Source organism: Ostrinia nubilalis, chromosome 26, assembly GCF_963855985.1.
Source record: "Ostrinia nubilalis chromosome 26, ilOstNubi1.1, whole genome shotgun sequence".
Classification (NCBI taxonomy): Eukaryota; Metazoa; Arthropoda; class Insecta; order Lepidoptera; family Crambidae; genus Ostrinia; species Ostrinia nubilalis.
In genome coordinates, this window is record NC_087113.1 from 313,621 (window position 1) to 333,153 (window position 19,533).

General features: G+C 35.5%; 1 long non-coding RNA gene across 1 annotated transcript; it reads right to left on the reverse strand.

Annotated features, from left to right (window-relative positions):
• Positions 1-841: 841 nt before the first annotated feature.
• LOC135084542 (uncharacterized) lies at positions 842-1,831 on the reverse strand. Its single transcript, XR_010259881.1, has 2 exons — positions 1,677-1,831; positions 842-946 (listed from the first exon to the last, which is right to left on the reverse strand). It is a non-coding gene; the product is annotated as an uncharacterized LOC135084542 (long non-coding RNA).
• Between the last annotated feature and the right edge of the window lie 17,702 nt (positions 1,832-19,533).

The window sequence follows — 19,533 nt, forward strand, 5'->3', positions numbered from 1 at the left end:
TTAATCACCAATTTTCAAAACTCACGGAACACTTTCCAGGTAACCACGTTAATTTGTACCAAACGACTGGACTATAATTAAATTGATATAAAAATTTGGGTACATCTTCTCAAGAACAAAAGAACTGGTGCTAAAAGGGTTAAGTGACGTTTTGACATTTGTAGAGGGCCTTGTAGAAGGGGAGGCTAAGGTGCTGAATGTGGATTAACTCGAGTGTCATAGTAACTTATTAGACTGCTAAGCTTGATGATAAAAAGAAAAATATTTTATTCAATGTACAGTCGCGGAATGAAAAGGTTCGTCACCTTAGTGTCGGTTTTCGCTTGCACTAAGTACTGTAAGAGTCAAACCTGCCAACATAACCGTGCAAGAAACAATGCTGCTAACATTTAAATAAATATGACGTTTGCTAACGAATAAGGTTTTGCTTGTTTATTTTTCTATCCCATCAGTGCAATGCTACAAAATGTAGTTTTTTTTTATTTAATAGATAATGGCAGGTTGAACCAACAAGAAGGTTTTAGTTTATCAATCATAATAATCTTTTTGACAAGTTAAATCGTCAAACAACTTTGATCTGAATAATTTTGAACTTTACTGACGAACAGTTAAAGATTATTTTCTCTAACTCGAGATTATTCTGTAACATAATAATATGTACTTTCAAAAGGTAATATGTGCTCGCGATTCGTTGAAGGAATCAATTTGAAAACTGACGAACCTTTTCATTCCGTGACTGTACATAGTCTGGTCATAAGTTCTGTCATATGATAATAACTTTTGAATTTTGAATGAAGGTTTCAAAAACATTTTTTACTGAATTAGAATTAAAAAGAAAAAATGTGCGATAGTTCGAATTTTATTTTATGTGTAGTGGACGCATAAAGAAGTCCGAACTGTAGTTGTCACGTTGCATTGCTACGCGCCAAAGCAGATTTTCGTTGTGCTGAAAAAATTTAGTTTATCTTTTCATTAAATGATAGGTGTACCAGAATCTCATGGCAAACAAAAATATTGGAAATGTGTGTCTTTCATATGGCAAATGTCTATTGCTTTATTGTCACCTGTCAACGTAAATCAAGTGAACTGTCAGTCGCTGCTGAAATTTTGTAATCTCTTCATGCCTATTTGTTATTTTTGTGAAAAAGTCAAAAAAGCTCAAGCAAGTCATATTGTTTTCAATGTGTATTGTAAAATAAGGCATAATTCACAGTCAATCTTTGATTTTAAAGCGCGTCGTTGAGTTGACAGTAAGTTGGAGTGAAATTGGATATATTTAGTTTATTACCTAACTGCGTCAGAAGGAGGGTTTTTTTTAAATATTATTCTTATAATAGCTGCTTTATCGGGGTTTCAGGTGTACCTCACAAATTGGTGCAGAGGAATGGTGAAAATGTTATGACCATGTAAATAAAATTGAAAAAGATTTCATCAAGTAAGATGTAAGATAGAATAATTGAAATGGTGGAAGAGCAATTTATAATAAATACCTCTTTATCTTGATCATCTATTGAAGAAAAGTGGAATCCTTGGAATCATTTTCTAGTTCTGAATGAAGTGATTAGTTATAAGTATGATAAATAATAAAATTAGTTACATAAAGTAATATACGATTTACTTATTTTTCAAGACATTTTCCTATTATATTACTGACGGACGGGATTGCTACCATGTACCTTAGTTTTGAGTTTCCAATATTTCGGCACTGTTGCAAGCGCCATGGTCACGGAGTAACTGAAGAAATTAAAACCAGACATCGTTCAGATGTGCGTTCAAAAGACCTGAGATTTAAAAAAATCCCACGTTTTGTTTAAACAGTAAGCGAAAAAAAAGTGACTTGAAATTGGAATACAAAATGATAATGTATGGTAAATGATAAGTCTATCAATGAAGAAGCAGAAGTTCAATTTCATGTGACCTCCATCTAGGCTAGTTTCCATCGTCACTCAAAGTTTGGCTGCGGTCTCAAATTTGGGCTTAATTGAGGTATTTTTTGGGTGAGAGGCATAAGAACTAATGCCGTTTTATATCAAAAATTCATACTTAGAGGTAATCAACAAGGTACAAAGTATTTCCTTGTATGTTAGTCTGCCACTCTTTAGTAAGTCCCGAAATCCCCGCTACGGCTCCCCTACTAACCATTCTAACCATTGTACACAGATAATATCTTACATGCAGCTTTTCATGTTACTACGTCACATTTTCTAAATCCGCGCGGAAAATCGCTCCTAGCGGAAGAGCGCACTTTGAGCTTGAATATTTCAGTCATTTTTAAAGATATCAAAAAAGTAAAAATACAGTATTCATTCTAATTTTTTGTAGTTTTTTTTGGCATCTTCAACAAAAATTGTGCGCCATGTCCATTGCCAAAATTAAGTGGCAGTGGGCGGGGCACATAAAGTTGATGATTATATAAAGGATAAAAATGTTTGGAATGTTTAACTACCTAGCTCGCATTAATACTTATGACTATAATTTGTATATTTTAAAGACTGTAAAACCTTGAAAAGGAGGCTGACAATAGTGACTGAGTTTCTTGCGCTGCTTCTTCTCAGCACTGGCCCATTTATTGTCCCGAAGCAGTGGTAGGGTTAATATTGGGACGTGTAAAAGCGCTTTTTTAAAGCCTATTTGCAAAAATAAATGAATTTTATGAATTTTATGAATTTTACATAGCTCGTAGAGACGATGGCCGTTGGGGCATAAAAGTTCTCGAATGGCGACCACGGGCTGGAAGACGTAGCGTGGGCAGGCCTCCTACTAGGTGGACCGACGATCTGGTGAAGGTCGCGGGAAGAGCCTGGATGCGGGCAGCGCAGGACCGTTCATTATGGAAAACCTTGGGGGAGGCCTTTGTCCAGCAGTGGACGTTATTTGGCTGAAATGACGACGTGCATCAAACGCTACTCTCATGCAACAAGTCTCGCCCTAACTTCGGGTGTGAATAAATTTAACGTATTAACGGCGCTGTGGGATCACAGCGCTGACAAATAGTTGGCCACTCTTGCCTTCCTCCGCCCTCCGATGCACCGGAGGTATGCTGCCGATGCCACGAGGTTGGGAGGCATCTGTAGCCGCGGTTTTATGAGACGCGATCAAAGATGGAATGGAAGGGGAAGGTGGTTGGCGCGAAAGGTATTGGCGCCAATGTTTGGTGCATACCTACTTACTCTATAGCTGTTTGGAGCCAAGTTTTTCCTTACCTTTCTTTTTCCAATGTGTGCACTGAAAAAAATGTTTGGTTACTGCTTACACAACAAAAGTGACTACCGAACTAAGTGTTAACTATAACCAAACTAAGTCTAGCTCACTACAGAATTATTTGTTTAATTTACACAACATTTTGTTCCTCATAACCAAAGTGTTCGGTGGTCACTTTTGTTGTGTAAGCAGTAACCAATCATTTTTTCAGTGTGGTTGCGGCATAAATAAGCATCACCAAATGTTTTTTTAGTGCTCACCAAACATGTATGACTTGGTCCCATTAATCATTCAATATCATTCGATTAACCCTCTGAATAGTGACTGACAATAGTGACTGAGTTTCTTGTGCTGCTTCTTCTCAGCACTGGCCCATTTATTGTCCCGAAGCAGTGGTAGGGTTAATACTGGGACGTGTAAAAGTGCTTTTTAATAGCCTATTTGCATAAATAAATGAGATTTATGAAGTGTTCCAATCCTATCTCGATGAGGGAATTATAGTCACCCTGAAACAAAAAGAAATCAGGGTCATGTGATGCTGAAGTGTAATTGACAGTCTAGACTGGACGCTCTTGACTCATGCGACCCGCTCAAGAGAGTCCTCCAGTGGTGGCCTATGGGTAGTCAAATAAATAGCAATTCATAAAGTAACCTATTTATACTAGCTGTGCCCGCGACTTCGTACGCGTGTAAATAGTTTTAATTGGCTGTAGGGTGATGTTATATGGGGTCTTCTTCGATAAATGAGCTATCGAGCACAAAAATAATATTTCAAATCGGAACAGCTGCAGTAATTCCTGAGTTTAGCGCGTTCAAGCAAGCAAATTATTCACTGCTCAGTAAATATCAGTGTTGTACTCTTCGCCTACCAGGAATATCATTTTTAATAAAATTTAAAGTGTTACTTGTACTGCAACCGAAGTAGTATTGGTGCGTCATAACAGTGCCTTTTGCTCTTCGAGTATCCACGGAAGACCAGCGTCATGGTGTCCCTTACCTCGTCATGACCACATGACGCTGAGTGGATATACCGTTTCGGTGACACACACATAACATAACCTACTTTATTGTTAGTTTTTGTTTTGTTTCATTTTCTTGATGTTGTTTTGTGTCGCTGAATAAAGTATTTAATTTTCAAACAAACTCTTCAACTTTATAATATTAGTAAGTATAGCTGTCACAGTACAGAAACAACTACAGTAAATTATATTGCCAGATGACCTCATTGTAAAATTAAACCCCATTTTCTCGTGCAATCTCACTCAGCCCCGGTCGATGTTTTTATTTATCCTCCTCAAAGATTAATATCGGAGAAAGGCCAACAACAATGCAACTTCTTTCATTTTCAATCGGCCTCGAAACTTGAAGGGTTGGACAAACATCGCTAGTTGTGGGACCTTTTGGTCGGGTCGGGCGCGATTACCCGCTGAACAAACATCTCTTATGAAGTGACCGAATGGATGCCAGGGCTGTCCACTCGATTTACATTTCTGTGAGGAAAATATACTCGAATATACTCGATTACACTGAAGACGCCTCGCTGCAAAATTATTATGAATGAATGAATATTTTTTATGAATTAGATAGTCTTAATTTCTAGTTAGGATTATTAGGCCAGTAGAATTAAACACAAAAATTGATTAAATCGGAAATAATTCCTACAAAAGATTTTTTTGCTTTAATGGCTTCATTGGTTGCCCATTAAGACTCTCCTAAGTTTTCGACTTCGACAGAGTTGTGCTTAAGTGGTGGGGGCCCCCGAAAGGGGCGTTTTTTCGGTTTTCCGGTTATACCGCGTAAAGGACTTACCCTATCGAAAAGTGGTCTTCATGACGGTTAAAGGGCACTTAATCCTGCATTGAATAAGACCAAATTTATATGTTTTGGACAAACCGTTCTCGCGCTAAAGTTCGGCAAAGTAGAAAATATACGTATAATTAATGACCCTCTCCACGTCCAATGGCTTGTTACCCACATGCTTCCAAGCCTTGTAAAGGGTCGCCTTAACCAGTGTAACCCTAACAAGGCTCACGAGTTTGATTCGCTTATCCTTGTTCGTCCCAGCCGTTCCTTAACCTCCTGGGGCCTGGCGTCATATATTTATTACATAAAACAAAAAAATATAAATCAACGCTATCTGTTGAAATTTACCAGAACTTTTACGTTAGTTAGTTAGATGGTGCATCTGTCCATCATTCTTAGCTGTGATTGGCTAGTGAAGTGACATTTATATTTTTTTTATCTTTAATTGAACTAGCGACGGCGCCGCGACCGGGAACAAGTGGTTAGTAATAATGAAATTTTTACTAAAATATGAACGATTTCTATAAGCCTTTGTTATTATTCGTTTTGGGATTTGAACTGTTTTATTATCTGAGTATCACTGATTGTGGAAATACATATGAAAACTACGAAAACCATGGTGAAATCTGAATGTCATACAGGTAATACATGAGGTCCCAATTACTAGTGTAAACTGACAGAGCCCAGTGTAATACCTGTATGACATTATACATTTTCTATTAAATAGCATACAATCTGATATTATTTTCTTATTTGTTTAGGTAGATATATGCGAATATAACATATTAGAACACTCAAAACTCGATTTTACTGGTAAAGTCGGCCCAGAAGTATTATTAATACCTCAAGTCACTTTGATTTTTTTTATGAAATTAAAATAATTTCAATAGGCACTTAATCAAATTGTTTTTCAATTTTTTTTATCGCTATTGACCTTATCTACATCACTTAATGGTAATTACACATTGGTGTGATGCATTTTTTTATCACGAGGATTTTTTAATTTGAGTCATATGAAATGCAATAAAATTTTGAAATACTATTTAAAAAAAAATAGAGATGCAATGTTATTGCCCAAAAATGACATAAAACTTGATAAAGGATCTATCTAGCTACATCTTAACGAAAAGGTACTTAAAAAATATCAATATTTGCATCCACTGCATAGAAAAAAGTAAGTACAGGCAGAAAAAAAAATAAAAATATGTAAAAAAAAATTTTTGGCATCTCAATATATTTCAAAAATCGTTTCAAATTCGTTGTAGATAGTCAAGAAACTTAACTAGAAATTACTTTTGTGCAATTTATTACGGGACATCCTGTACATGAAATAAAAAAGTCGTTGACATTGGGAACCGATGTCGTAAATATATGACATTGAGAAAATTGCCGTTTTCCAGGTAAAATTTTTTATTTTATTTTTTAAGATAATTATATCAATTATTAATACTAATTGGATAGTTTTCATATGAATTCACGATAAAAATAATTCCCGGGCCCCAGGAGGTTAACTGCGGTTGCTGCACCTCTTCCTGGCACTCTCCTGAACGACTCTGTGTTACCTAATGTGGCTGCCCCTCTTCCTTGTACCCTCCTGTACAATTTCATTGCTTAGCCATATGCCTGGTCCAAGGTTCGACGCCACAAAATCAACTTCGTACGAGTGAAAATAGTTTAAATACTATTTCCCGTGCTTGCAACATTTTTCTTTACTGCTTCGCCTCTATTAGTCGTAGAGTGATTGTATATATCCTATAGCCTTCCTCAATGTATGAGCTATTCAACACAAAAATAATGATTTCAATCAAACTAGTAATTCTTAAGATTAGCGCGTTCAAACAAACAAACAAAAAACTCTTCAGCATTTTAATATGAACTTGTTGTTATTGATTTTTGGCGTCGAACCTTAGACCAGGCATACGGCTAGGCAACGTAGTCATGCAGGAGGATACAAGGAAGAGGGGCAGCCACAGTAGGTAACACAGAGTCGTTCAGGTGAGTGCCAGGAAGAGGTGCAGCAACCGCAGTTAAGGAACGGCTGGGACGAACAAGGATAGGCGCATCAAGCTCGTAAGCCTTGATAGGGTTACACTGGTTGAGGTGGCCCTTTTCAAGACTTAGAAGCCTGTGGGTAACAAAGCATTGGACATGGAGAGGGTCATTAATCCCAACTAATATTATAAATGCGAAAGTAACTCTGTCTGTCTGTCTGTCTGTTACGCTTTCCCGCTTAAACCTCGCAACCGATTTTGATGAAATTTGGCATAGAGATAGTTTGAGTCCCGGGAAAGAACATAGGATAGTTTTTATCCCGGTTTTTGAAACAGGGACGCGCGCGATAAAGTTTTTCTGTAACAGACAAAATTCCACGCGGGCGAAGCCGCGGGCGGAAAGCTAGTTATACGTATATTTTCTACTTTGCCGAACTTTAGCGCGAGAACGGTTTGTCCAAAACATATAAATTTGGTCTTATTCAATGCAGGATTAAGTGCCCTTTAACCGTCATGAAGACCACTTTTCGATAGGGTAAGTCCTTTACGCGGTATAACCGGAAAACCGAAAAAATGCCCCTTTCGGGGGCCCCCACCACTTAAGCACAACTCCGTCGAAGTCGAAAACTTAGGGGAGTCTTAATGGGCAACCAATGAAGCCATTAAAACAATAAAATCTTTTGTAGGAATTATTTCCGATTTAAAAGCTAATTCTACTGGACTATATTTTTTCCTAATCTTTTCACAGAACGTAAATATAATTTAGTAAATAATCTTTTTTTTTTCAGTTGCTGTATCATCTTATAATATGTAAGTCTTTTTGATTACTTTTCAATATTTACTTTAATTATTAGGTTTATGTTTAGTTTTAAGCATAGTTAGTTCTTGCATCTCACAAAGCACATAACGATAGTGTAATGTCTCTCAAAATTTTTGAAAAACGAACAGTAGCGAGCCACCACACAACTACATGATTCTACGCATGCGAAACTACAGCTGCTATTTTTTTTAAAGTTACGCGAACACGTTTTTCTTTAGATTACCCTCATGTAATCCGATTAAACTAATTCTGCCAGCCCTGCGCGAGGACACTAAGTGCTGTAGGTATATACGCTAATCTGGGCGCCGGAGTGCGGCCCTGTTTGTGTTCGCTCTTTGCTTTTTTCGAGTTCGCGGAGCCGCCGGCTCCGTCGGTAAGCCGGAGCCGCGTGCAACTTTCAATGAACAAACTTCTTGGTGATCGCAACTTTTCGCTGATTTTGTATGCTTAATTTGTACACACCAGTTGTGAAAAAAGTACTTCGATTTGACGTGCGCCTTTGAATAATAGTAAGGTAGGTACACACAATGAAACTGAACTGCAATGAAACGCATTTTCTTTTTCTTCTAGTGGTTGACCCACATAAAGTTTGTATTTCAAAATTATACCAATTTTCATTGTTTCATACGTTGTGTAATAGTCATATTACAGGCTGTTTTATAATCATCTACTTATCTATGCGTGCGAGAGTATATTTGCTGAAGAAAAAACATAAAAGCAGTGTTATGGATACATAATTACGTTGAGAACAATATCCTCTGGTATATTCACGGATGGGTTTTTCTTCCTCCACGAGAAAATTAATATTTTCTTGTCATTACGTACATATTTTTACATTCGCGGCTTGTTACTACAAGATTGTTTGAGAATTGTTTCTACGTATCTAAAATATGAAAATCTCAAGTTATGTTACCTCATGTTTAATTTTATTAGGTACACCTAATAATTTGATTATTAATAATATCATATTTAACCATATTTGCTAACCTACTAATTTCGTTTAATTATTAAATAACAATTGAATCTGGCACACATAAATATAATTAATAATTTGACTTTAAAAAGTAGAGAACAAAATATCGAAATTTTAAAAACTCAGCTTGCGAGATGATTGTCATTTCTGATGACACAACGTATTATTGCTCCCGTTGCAATTGTATGAAAACATTACGATAATTAAATTCCGAGTAACCGTTTTCCATTTTCAAGCCAGAATCTCATCAAAATACGTCTCTGTGATGCGAAACAAATACAAATTAAATTAAATATCAAAATGATCAGCCGCGTCTCGTAATCATATTACCATTATTGCGTTCGTGATGAGCCCTTTATATTATTATTATTAAAACAACGCGTTAAAGGAAAGGAATTATTAGTACAAATGGGGCGCAGATGCGGTAACGCAATTGACAACACAATCGTGCAGGAAGCTCCGTGGGGCAGGGATGTGTTGAGACATTGTCGATAAAATTGACGATAAAGTAAAAATAATTCCTTAAAAACTAACGCTTATTTGTGGAAGATTATTCCTTTGTATCTCAAAGAAATCACAACCAAATGTGTAGAATGTGAAATAGGTAACTGTTCTGCTGTAATAATAATAACCTCTAAAAAGAGGCTGACAATAGTGTGTTACTTACTTGTACTGCTGTTTCTTCCTATTGACAGCAAACCATTTTCCCAAACTAGTGGTAGAGGAAGCTATTCCCTACCACAACAAGAAGTAGCAGGAGAAGCATTTATTGGGCATATTTAATTACCTAAACTTCAATAAAAATAAAAATAAAGTAACTTTGCTTATCTTATTTATTAATGTGTCGAATACTTTATTGAAATATCTCATTTTTTTGTAATTAGCATACCTTACATGGAATAAGTAGAATAATGTAAAAGCAATTTCTTTAAGAATATTTAATTTTGTCGATACAACCGCCACCATCGCACCCCTATTAACCCATTTAACGGCGCAGGTAGGACGCCCGCACCGCGGAAATCAAACAATCGACAAAGCGTTACGTGGCCTCCCCTCCCTTTCACACGTCCCTCAGCTGAAAGGGACGTCGCTGTTTGATCTCAAAACAGGAAAACGTAATAAATAATTGTATCCGCGAGTGGTTAAGCAAATGGGTTTGTCGAGAACACTCCAAAGGGGGCGCTAGTGTTTTTGATTTGTACTGTCAATTGACGTGACCTTCGTTTAATTGGAATTAGAAATTAATGAAATTGTTTGATGGCTTTTGTTTAGGCAAGGGGTTGCAATGAGATGAGTTTCTTAATTGAAACTGTCATGTTAAGTGATTTAGGCTCAGTTGCACCACCTTTGAATCGTAACATTAACAATAACCGGTGAGTTTTGTCTGGAGTTTGGCAGATTTTTGACGTTTGTCAAAGTAAAAATAAGAGGTGCAACTCAGCCTTAATAGTTTTAAAAAACTGCTAAAGCTGGTATTGCTGGCTGCTAAATACGGATTACATACCTACCTCTCACTGACTGATTGACACAGTGTCATTTGGATGTTTAGAGACGAGGGGTGCGAGTGATTTTGGAAAACAAAATACTAGATTTCCAATTCTTTTTCCCTAGCTCATTTAGTTCGTTGAAAGTTCTAGAACTCGTCCAGCAATCCTCCTACTCCCAATAGACAAAAGTTGTATCTTAGCTACGTCTGTCGTAACTCAAATACAACTGTTATTTCTCCGCCGTATTTTTTGCGGCAGGGCATATAATGTCGTGTAAAAACGAGTAATTACGTTGTAGAGAGGCATCAGCGCTATCTGCTGCCGTTACAGATAACTGCCAGCTATCGAGTTCTTTTGTCTTACCTCGCACTTTGATCACGCCACGGAGATGCGATTGTGGTTGCGTATTTTTAGGTGAATGTAAAATGCATTTAAGTTCCTTTTCTCTCTGTGCCGTCACGGCTTATACTGAGCAGATGTCATTTTGGTGCATGTGCCTATTCTGTTTTTTAGTGTATAAGTTATTATTTATTTGTAATGCTTTTACTACTCGCATCAAATAAATACTTTCTTTCTTTCTTCTTTCTTTTAAGATACATGCTGATTGGTAAAGTTTCTCTTTTTGTTCGTTGTGACACAGAAAGCTGTGTTAAACGAATTGTAGGCAGGATAAAATACTTTTAAATAACAGACCTCTAACGGAACTCGAAAAGCTATGGGTACAATAGTAATTTGTTATTTGAGTGTGCTTTTAAACGGGTTACAAACATCAGTAGATAGATCATAATATGCAATTAACATAATTAACTTATTTTTTTTATCAAATTTTTTATTCTTAATTTGATACAACAATTTAAACACTGCCAAAGTTGCATGTCTGTGGCGCCCCACAGCGAATGGCCCGGGGGTCGGTTAAAAACTCTTTCCGACGAAACAGGAGCAACTCTGAAGAATTTATATCGCACGAAAACAACCACAAAGAAATATATCAGCGCAAAACACTCCTTCAGACAGGTTTTTTGAGAACTCCTACGTATTTTTTTTATAAAATTTCCTTAAATAAAATAAATGATGTGCCTCAGGTAAGGAACAGTCATTAACAGTTTATAATTTCTTCAAAAATATTGTGAAATTCTCAGAAAGGGTTTTGATATTTTTTTAGTATGAAATTCAAAATTAACGAAATCTCTTGTGTGCCTGGGATAGGTACTGTATACTTACTAAATATTTCCCAAATGATTACGAACTAAGATAACATCTTAAAAAGTTTCATTTACGTATACTTGGAATAATATTGTTTGGATGGTAAGAAAAGCTGTTATAAGTAGGCACTAGACAGTTTCTCGTTCATCATAAGTGCTTATTAGTTTTGATTTAATGAGTATTCCTGAGAATCATTTTGAATGAAAACAGAATATTATTTTTATTTTTGTTTTCTTTGCTAGTCTCCAAAAACATTATAATGTGTTTTAAGAGCTTTCTATCTCCCTAGTAGTTTGAGTGCCCGCCTCTGCCTGCCTTAAAAGCTATTCTATTTTAGTATACGGGGTGTTAGGTAAATGGGTATATGAGCCGACACTAGCCCATGTTAACATGGTCATATAAATGGTATGGTGAAGTCAGAAAATTGATATCTTCATTTTAGTTATTTTATTTTTCATAAAAATCGGATTTTATAAAATTTATTTTATATGAAAATTAAAAAAAATAAAATGATGATATCTCTGACTTCACCATACCATTTAAATGCCCATGTTAACATCCGATGGGCTAGTGTCGGCTCATATACCCATTTACCTAACACCCTGTATTACAAGATTGTTAATATATTTGGGTCATTCCATCGTTTCGGGTGTTACGTTCGTACACACATATTCAACAATTTCATGTATTTTGAAATAGTATTTTAATAATGTTAGTGCCTTAATCTGTCCGTTTTTAGTTGTTTCATCTAAATAATAAAGTTTGTACAGCTTAGAATGTAGGATAACGAAAATATAAGTCGAAAAGTGTGCGTTTCGGGCGTTACGAGATTTTGCCTCTATGTTCTGACTGTTGCTGCATTTACTCGAAATTTAGCGAATTTTCTTAAGGAATCATACCTAAAACTTACAGGGCTTCTAAAGTATGAAATTTACAAACCATGTAACATACAATCAATGTTAAATAAAACGTTTTACTATTTTTTTATAAATTTTTTCTTTGTTTCGGGTGTTACAATGGTTTTGTTTCGGGTGTTACGAGTACGAAAATTCAAAGCGTTTTATCGATAAAATCGTTGTTTTATTAGTCTCTAGGTACTACAAAATAAGGAGTACAACAAATAAACACAAATAGAGCGAATTCTGGTTTGAAAATACGAAGCAGCTTTTTTTTAAAAATATACCAAGTTCAAGTTTAATTTTTCCTCAGAATATAGCTTTTTCTATTGTTTTTGGCTTGAAATAGCATTACTTTAATTTCTAATTACGATATTTATTGGAAATGTCAAACATCGACACTTTTTGGCAATACCTTAATTTTAGTGTTAAGTCGACATTTCAAAAAAGTCTTAAATTGAGAAATATGACTCCTTTCCGATGCCAGCGCTAGTGGGAGGTCAAAGGACCCTCACAGTAATACTTTTTCACTTCTCCAAGCAATATACACACATTATCGACATATAAATAAAAATGTAATACCCGAAACGTTTCGGGTGTTACAGTTTTTAATCAAGAAAGAAACATACTAAATTAGTATCATGCTCAGATATTAGTTAGTATTTGAAATCATTACTACCATGACCTTACTTTTACCAAATATTGTTACCCTAATCCATGTGTAAGGTACAATAATAAAACAAATACCTGTTTTTCTGTTTCGGGTGTTACATCGCCGAAGTAACAAGAAGACACACTTAAAACTTGATGATTATCATTTTTTTTGGGACTATGACGGTATCTACCAATACTATGATAAATACCCTCGAATTATATAGTGGCAAAACGTTTCACAGATTGATAGTTTTTTTTAAATCGTATTACCAATAATTAGAGAGAAAATGATCATTCAGACAGTTGACTTAAGTATAGACTTTGAAGACTAATAACTTAAAAATTACTTGTTTCTTTCAGATTTTTTTTGTTGCACATTATAATTTGGAATGTTTACTTTCAAAATTCATCAGATTTAATGCGAAAAGAACATATTTAGTTTTTCACCCTCGGTAACATTTGTCATGGAATGACCCATTTGTTTCTTCATTTTCTGACTGACAAGCTTATCTTAATGGGAATTTGTATGAAAATTTTTATTTTAACGAAAACACAGACTTGTAAATGGAAATAATGGTACTCGTAGGTGTCATTTTGCAGACAGTAACATCTACTGGCGTAGGCTGTTAATGTCAATGATAGGACGTCTGCCCACGTTCCAGTTCTTACTTGTCTAAATTCAGTTCGTTTTAAGTATTATGTTTCCATAGTAGGTATCACTAGAAAGAAGGGCACGTCGCTGCAAAAATATGGAATAAGTTTTTTGTACATCTCTGAAAAAAATAGATCTTCATTTTTAATATGGTAAACTTGATAGAGCATGTGCTTCATCCAATTAGAGCCGATATGTTGGTGGATTAGGTGTGGTGCTAACACCATTAGACTAAGAGCTAGTGAACGCCAGCCCAAAGTTATTTTATAAAAGCTGAAAGTTTGTCAGCGCATGCTCCCAACATAGGTAAGAACTTAGGCAGTTCGATTTTTTAAAGTTATTTATAATTTTCAAAATAGGTAAGAACGTTGGTGCATCATGAAGTTTGTGTCATCGTAATATTGATAGAAGTAAAAATAACTTTGACGATGTAAATAATGCACTAACAAGAGTTTTAAGTTGGTTCACTACAAATAATCTACAACTGAATGCAAAGAAAACAAAATGTATAAAATTCTCTTTGCCTAACGTAAAAACAGTTAGTACCCAAATAAAACTTAATAATAATGCAATCGATCTGGTAGAATCTACTGTATTTCTGGGAATTACCCTGGATTCCCAATAGAAACTCTGGCGGGAAAGCTCAGCTCAGCGGCTTTTGCAATTTATTTATTTATTTATTTATTTATTTTATTGGTCTGCCAACAATTGTACAATAATACTTGTATTATATTACTAAATTCTAACTTAATTTCTAATTGTACAATATATGATGGGCAAACACAGCATGCATAATGAAATTAATAGTAGGTATGTTACTGTAGACATTGATCTACTTATCTAATAAGTGTGCTTGACGCCTAAATTTATTAATCGACATGCCATAAAAAGGATACGGTCATTAACCGATGTTTCAACAGCTCGCTTAGTCTACTTTAGCTACTTTCATAGTTTAATGTCATATGGAATCATGCTATGGGGCAAAGCTGCAGATTTTGAAACAATATTTATTTTGCAAAAACGTGCCTTAGAGCAAGCAAGAGCGTCCCTTAGAGAATTGTTTAAAGAAATTGGCATTCTCACGGCCGCTTCACAATACATCTTAAACTGTATTCTATTTATTCAACAAAATATTAATGAATTCAAAAAGAAAAGTGATATTCACCAAATCAATACTAGAAATAAAAATAAATTGGCTATACCCGCTTTTAGACTTAATAAAGTGTTTGCCACCTTTATGGGACAAGGTATCCATTTTTATAACAAAGTCCCTGATAAATATAAAGAGCTACCGTACAATAAATTTAAAGGTATAGTTAAAGATCACATGCTTAAAAAAGCCTATTATACAACTCGAGATTTTCTTAATGATAAGTGATCCTGGGAGTAGGATTATGGTGCTCTCATGCTCGCACTAAAAAGAATTAGAATCGTGCTATGAAAAGTAATGTATAAACTAATCTAATTTTCTAAAATGTTATAGTGTCATGCTTCTCAATCTGGACTGTTACTTAGCTTTATTATTAGTTTTTTTTTCTCTAAGAGATAACTTGGTATTGTCATTCTCACTAAAATGTCTCTGGGGTGGTGGCGTAGTGAGGCGGGTCGTTACATTCCCTCTAATATGGTCGAGTGAAGCGATGGCTGGTTCACTCGTCATGTCTGTGAACAGGCGCTGCTTTCGGGGACTGGTCAATCCAAGTTATTCCAATTTATGTATGCGAGTCATTTCTACTAGTTTTTAAGTATGTAATCTGTAAGTCTAGATATTAGCACGTCACTACCTTGTTTAATATACCACGCAATTTTGTATACCCATTCTTATAAGATACACTATACAAGAATGCATGGTAAATTCAGTGAACTGCTCCTGAATCGAATGTACCTACTACTGCTATTTATATTTATTTATATTAACCGGCAGACAGTGGTGACTGAGTTTGTTGCGGCGCTTCTTCTCAGCACTTGCCAAATGTTGGTCTCGAAGCGCTGGTAGGGTAAAAAGATTATGAGACATGTAGAGGCTCCTTAAGAGCAAAATGACGATTTGTAAGAACTATTTATTAGTCGAAACAAATAAATAAATTTTGACTTTGACTTTTGACTTTATTTGGTAAGGGGTTGGAACGGTCAAAACTCTCTGGCTGATGAGGAAATAACTTCTAATTTTATTGCCCAAAATAAAAAATTAGCTAACGTAGGTCCGGCGTTAATTATCTCTTAATCTACACCACTCGTGGTGTAAAATTGTTCTCCTATTGGTGGGAAATACTTATTATTAGGTACTGTCAATGTAGAGACTCTCCTAGTCTTTATTTCTTGCTTTGTTTCTAAAGTCAAAGGGCAACGCTTTCAATTTTCAGAGAAACTTCGACTGCTATTTTCTTGGAATTCCGGTCTTCACCGCCTTGAGCTACAGATCCCAGGTTGATTCAAGAGGTCAATTCCGAAACCACTTGCTCCAGTGTGGGCGGGCCTTTGTCTAGTGATAGTGAGACCAGCTATTTTTCAATTACATATGTTTAATTGGATTTTCATTGGATTGGGATAATTATAGTGCGTTAGTTTTGTAGAAAATAAATACAATGCAGTAATTTAAGTCAGTGCAATAATGATTATTTTTTGTATTAGTGACACTAATTTGCATGGGGGTTCTTTTTAGAACGTAGGTGCTCACTAAGAACGGATTTTTCGAAACTCCACCCCTAAGGGGGTAAAACAGAATCCACGCGTACGAAGTCGCGGGCGGCCGCTGTAAATTTTAAGTACAATTGAATTTTAGATTTAAATGTTAGTTTGAAAAGTAAAAAAAAACCTCGTGTACTACCGTCAAAAGAAAGGTCGTTTTTATGAAACAATCGAGTAGGTAACAGTACCTACAATGTTTTGTAAATATTTTTTTTATCAAAATTCAAGTATTAAGTATCATAATAAATTATTATTTAGGGCCCCCGCTGAAAATCTGTTTCGAGACAAGTCCTGGCGCGGTCTTGATGTATGCTGAGAGGGTGCCTTTTTGTCAGAGGGGCACAAGCAGCTCTTTCATTGTGTAGGTACCTACGTATGTCTTGCTTGCTTGTATACCTTTTTTTCAAATAAAAACTATTCTATTCTATTATTTTGTATCAATTGTGCGTTGTAATATGAGCGCCACTCCGGATGCACATTCTAAACTAGTGTTGCCAAGACGTGAACCGGGTGCGCGGCAGACCCGGTTTCCGCCGCTTCCGGTAGAAATATATTAATTTCGCGCGCAGGGTGAACTGCGATATGATTGTAATGTTCCGCTGTGGCGCGACGTTTGATTGGTTTACAGCTCTTCAGTTAAAGTTGAATTATTGTTACCAACTCAGGGAGTTGCTAATTGCTCATAAGATAGGCCCCCTTATTTGATATTTATTTTCCGTGGTGCATAATCTTTTCTTAAAGGTTTCAAACCTTTGTTTGTCACCTGTCATCCGCTTTGCAATGGAGTTAAGTCGAACCTTAATTTCGATCTCATCCTATGTTCTTCTGATTAATTTCGTTGCGGGCGGGTCCAATGACAGTTTAACTTTCCCCCGGGACAAACTTGACCTTCATTGGTTGGGTTTTTATGGCGGTCAAGTTGTAGATGCTGGCTACACAGGAGTTGCAGCGGTGGGAACGAGAGGTGGGAATAGTCCCGTAACTCAGAGAGTTTACTGGGCTCAATTGGGCTGGGTTAATTGTAGCTTACAAAATGCCTCAACGAAATAAAGTTAAATAAAAAAAATCGGAACGGACGGAATTCAGGTGGTACATAATAGCGAGTAGAGCTCTAAGTTTCCATTTTTCTACTGCTACAATCCTGCCTGTGGTGCTATAAGCTAGTTACTGCTGCTAGTTTTTCACGTCAATTAAATTATTTCCCTAGCAGTGCAGGAACACAATTTTTATAGAGGCTCCTTAAGAGCAAAATGACTATTTGTAAGAACTATTTATTAGTCTAAACAAATAAAGACATTTTGACTTTGACTTTGACTTTATTAAATAATGGGACAATATTATTTGATCCTCTAAAAACTAATTGATCTTTTTTGTATGTGCACTTTTAAAAATAAATGATGTTTTTTATTATATTTTATCTTTATATTAATTATTGGGTCTATATTAGTTGATCTACGGATAAATTATGAATGATCTTCAATAACATAATATTTATGTTTAACCTACTCTTTTAATGTTTGGTAAACAAAAATAATATTTGATCCTCTTTTTTAGTTATTGATCTTTAATTTTGTTAATTTGATGATTTTTATATCAAGTTTGCCTTTTAATATTGATCACCTAATAAATACATTTCGATCTATGTATAACTTAACTTTAAAATATATTTGATCTAACAAAAAATATTATTGGTTAATATTTCTAATTAAAAAATATCTTTTAATTTACGCGATACTTTGTGGTTGAGTGACAATCGTCCGTCATTGGTTACTGAGTTGGCCAAGGGCTTAGCGGCCAATTAGCAAGCAGAATGGTACATTGCCATGTTTGTTTAAATTAAAAGCTTTGCTTAGTTTGGGACTAGAGGTGCTATGTAAAATAATTTCTTACTTCTGACATCCCTGAACCCGACATCATAATTTTTACATCTTTATTTTTTTCAAATCGGAAGGTTGATTTTCTCTTAGTATACCGATCTCGACCGTGATCAGTGACCATAAAGTCATCTGTCAATGGGTCGATTAGACACGTTAAAAGCACTAAGCGATATTTGTTTACTTTTAGTGCGACATCGGGTCGTAAGGACCTGATAAGTTTTTTTTTTCCAAATATTTACTGTGTTTGACGAAACAATTGCAAAACAATATTAATCTTTCGTACTACTGAAAAGACCGAATATATCCATCCCGCACCAATGCATCCAGCACCTAAGGTCAATTCGACCCGATAACGCAGTGTGAACGTGTTAAGTATGCTTTTTTAATAAAAAAAAATCTTTGAACATCAAGTGCCTTTAAATAGTTTCCATCCTTTGACTACAACTTAATAAAAATAAGTACCATAACATAATTATTTTGAAGATTATTTGATATAGACAAAAAATAATTTATACAAATCGAATTATTTAAAAAAGTATCACAATATTGAATATTTGGTGCTCATTTCTTTTATTTTTGAGGACCAACAAGTAACGATCAGATATAATTTTTACATCTCAATTTTTTTTTGCGTAGTTCAAAAGAGGTTAAAATATCGATCGATTTTATTTATTTTATGTCTCAAAGAAAGAGGATCAATCATTAAATTAGATGACCATTTAGATTTTTTTATTTGCCGTTTTTGCTAATTTAAAAAGATCATTTAAATACATGCCTTAAATAATATTCCTGATTCTACATTAATATTGTCAAAAATAATTCTATCGATATCGCCAAAATTTCACGGCGCGTCACTGCCCTATCACCAGAACAGGCACCCCGGCAAATTGCTAAATCAGCGTATAGACGGCGCGTTAGGCTCGCTCACCTGCCTCGGCTGTCAGGGTTTACAAGCCCTGTGTAGTAACGTCTCCAAGGCTTTGACTTTGACTTTGGCTTGGGGCTTTGGCTTTTAGGGTGGTTGGACTCGGGAGGTTCTGTGATCGATTACCAGGTGCGAAACCCAGGCGGATTAAAAAGGTTGCTAGAGTATCAATCATTTATTTGCTTCATAAATATGGTGGAGAACCCCAGTTTAATTAGGACACTAACGCCCGTATTCACAAACATTACTATGAGGTCTCACAGTGCGCGTGGACGCACAGGATGACACACGAATCAATCGCAGAGCTCTATTCAACGCTGTGCGTTCGATTTGCTGCTTCTTAAGCAAGCATCGTTTGTGAAT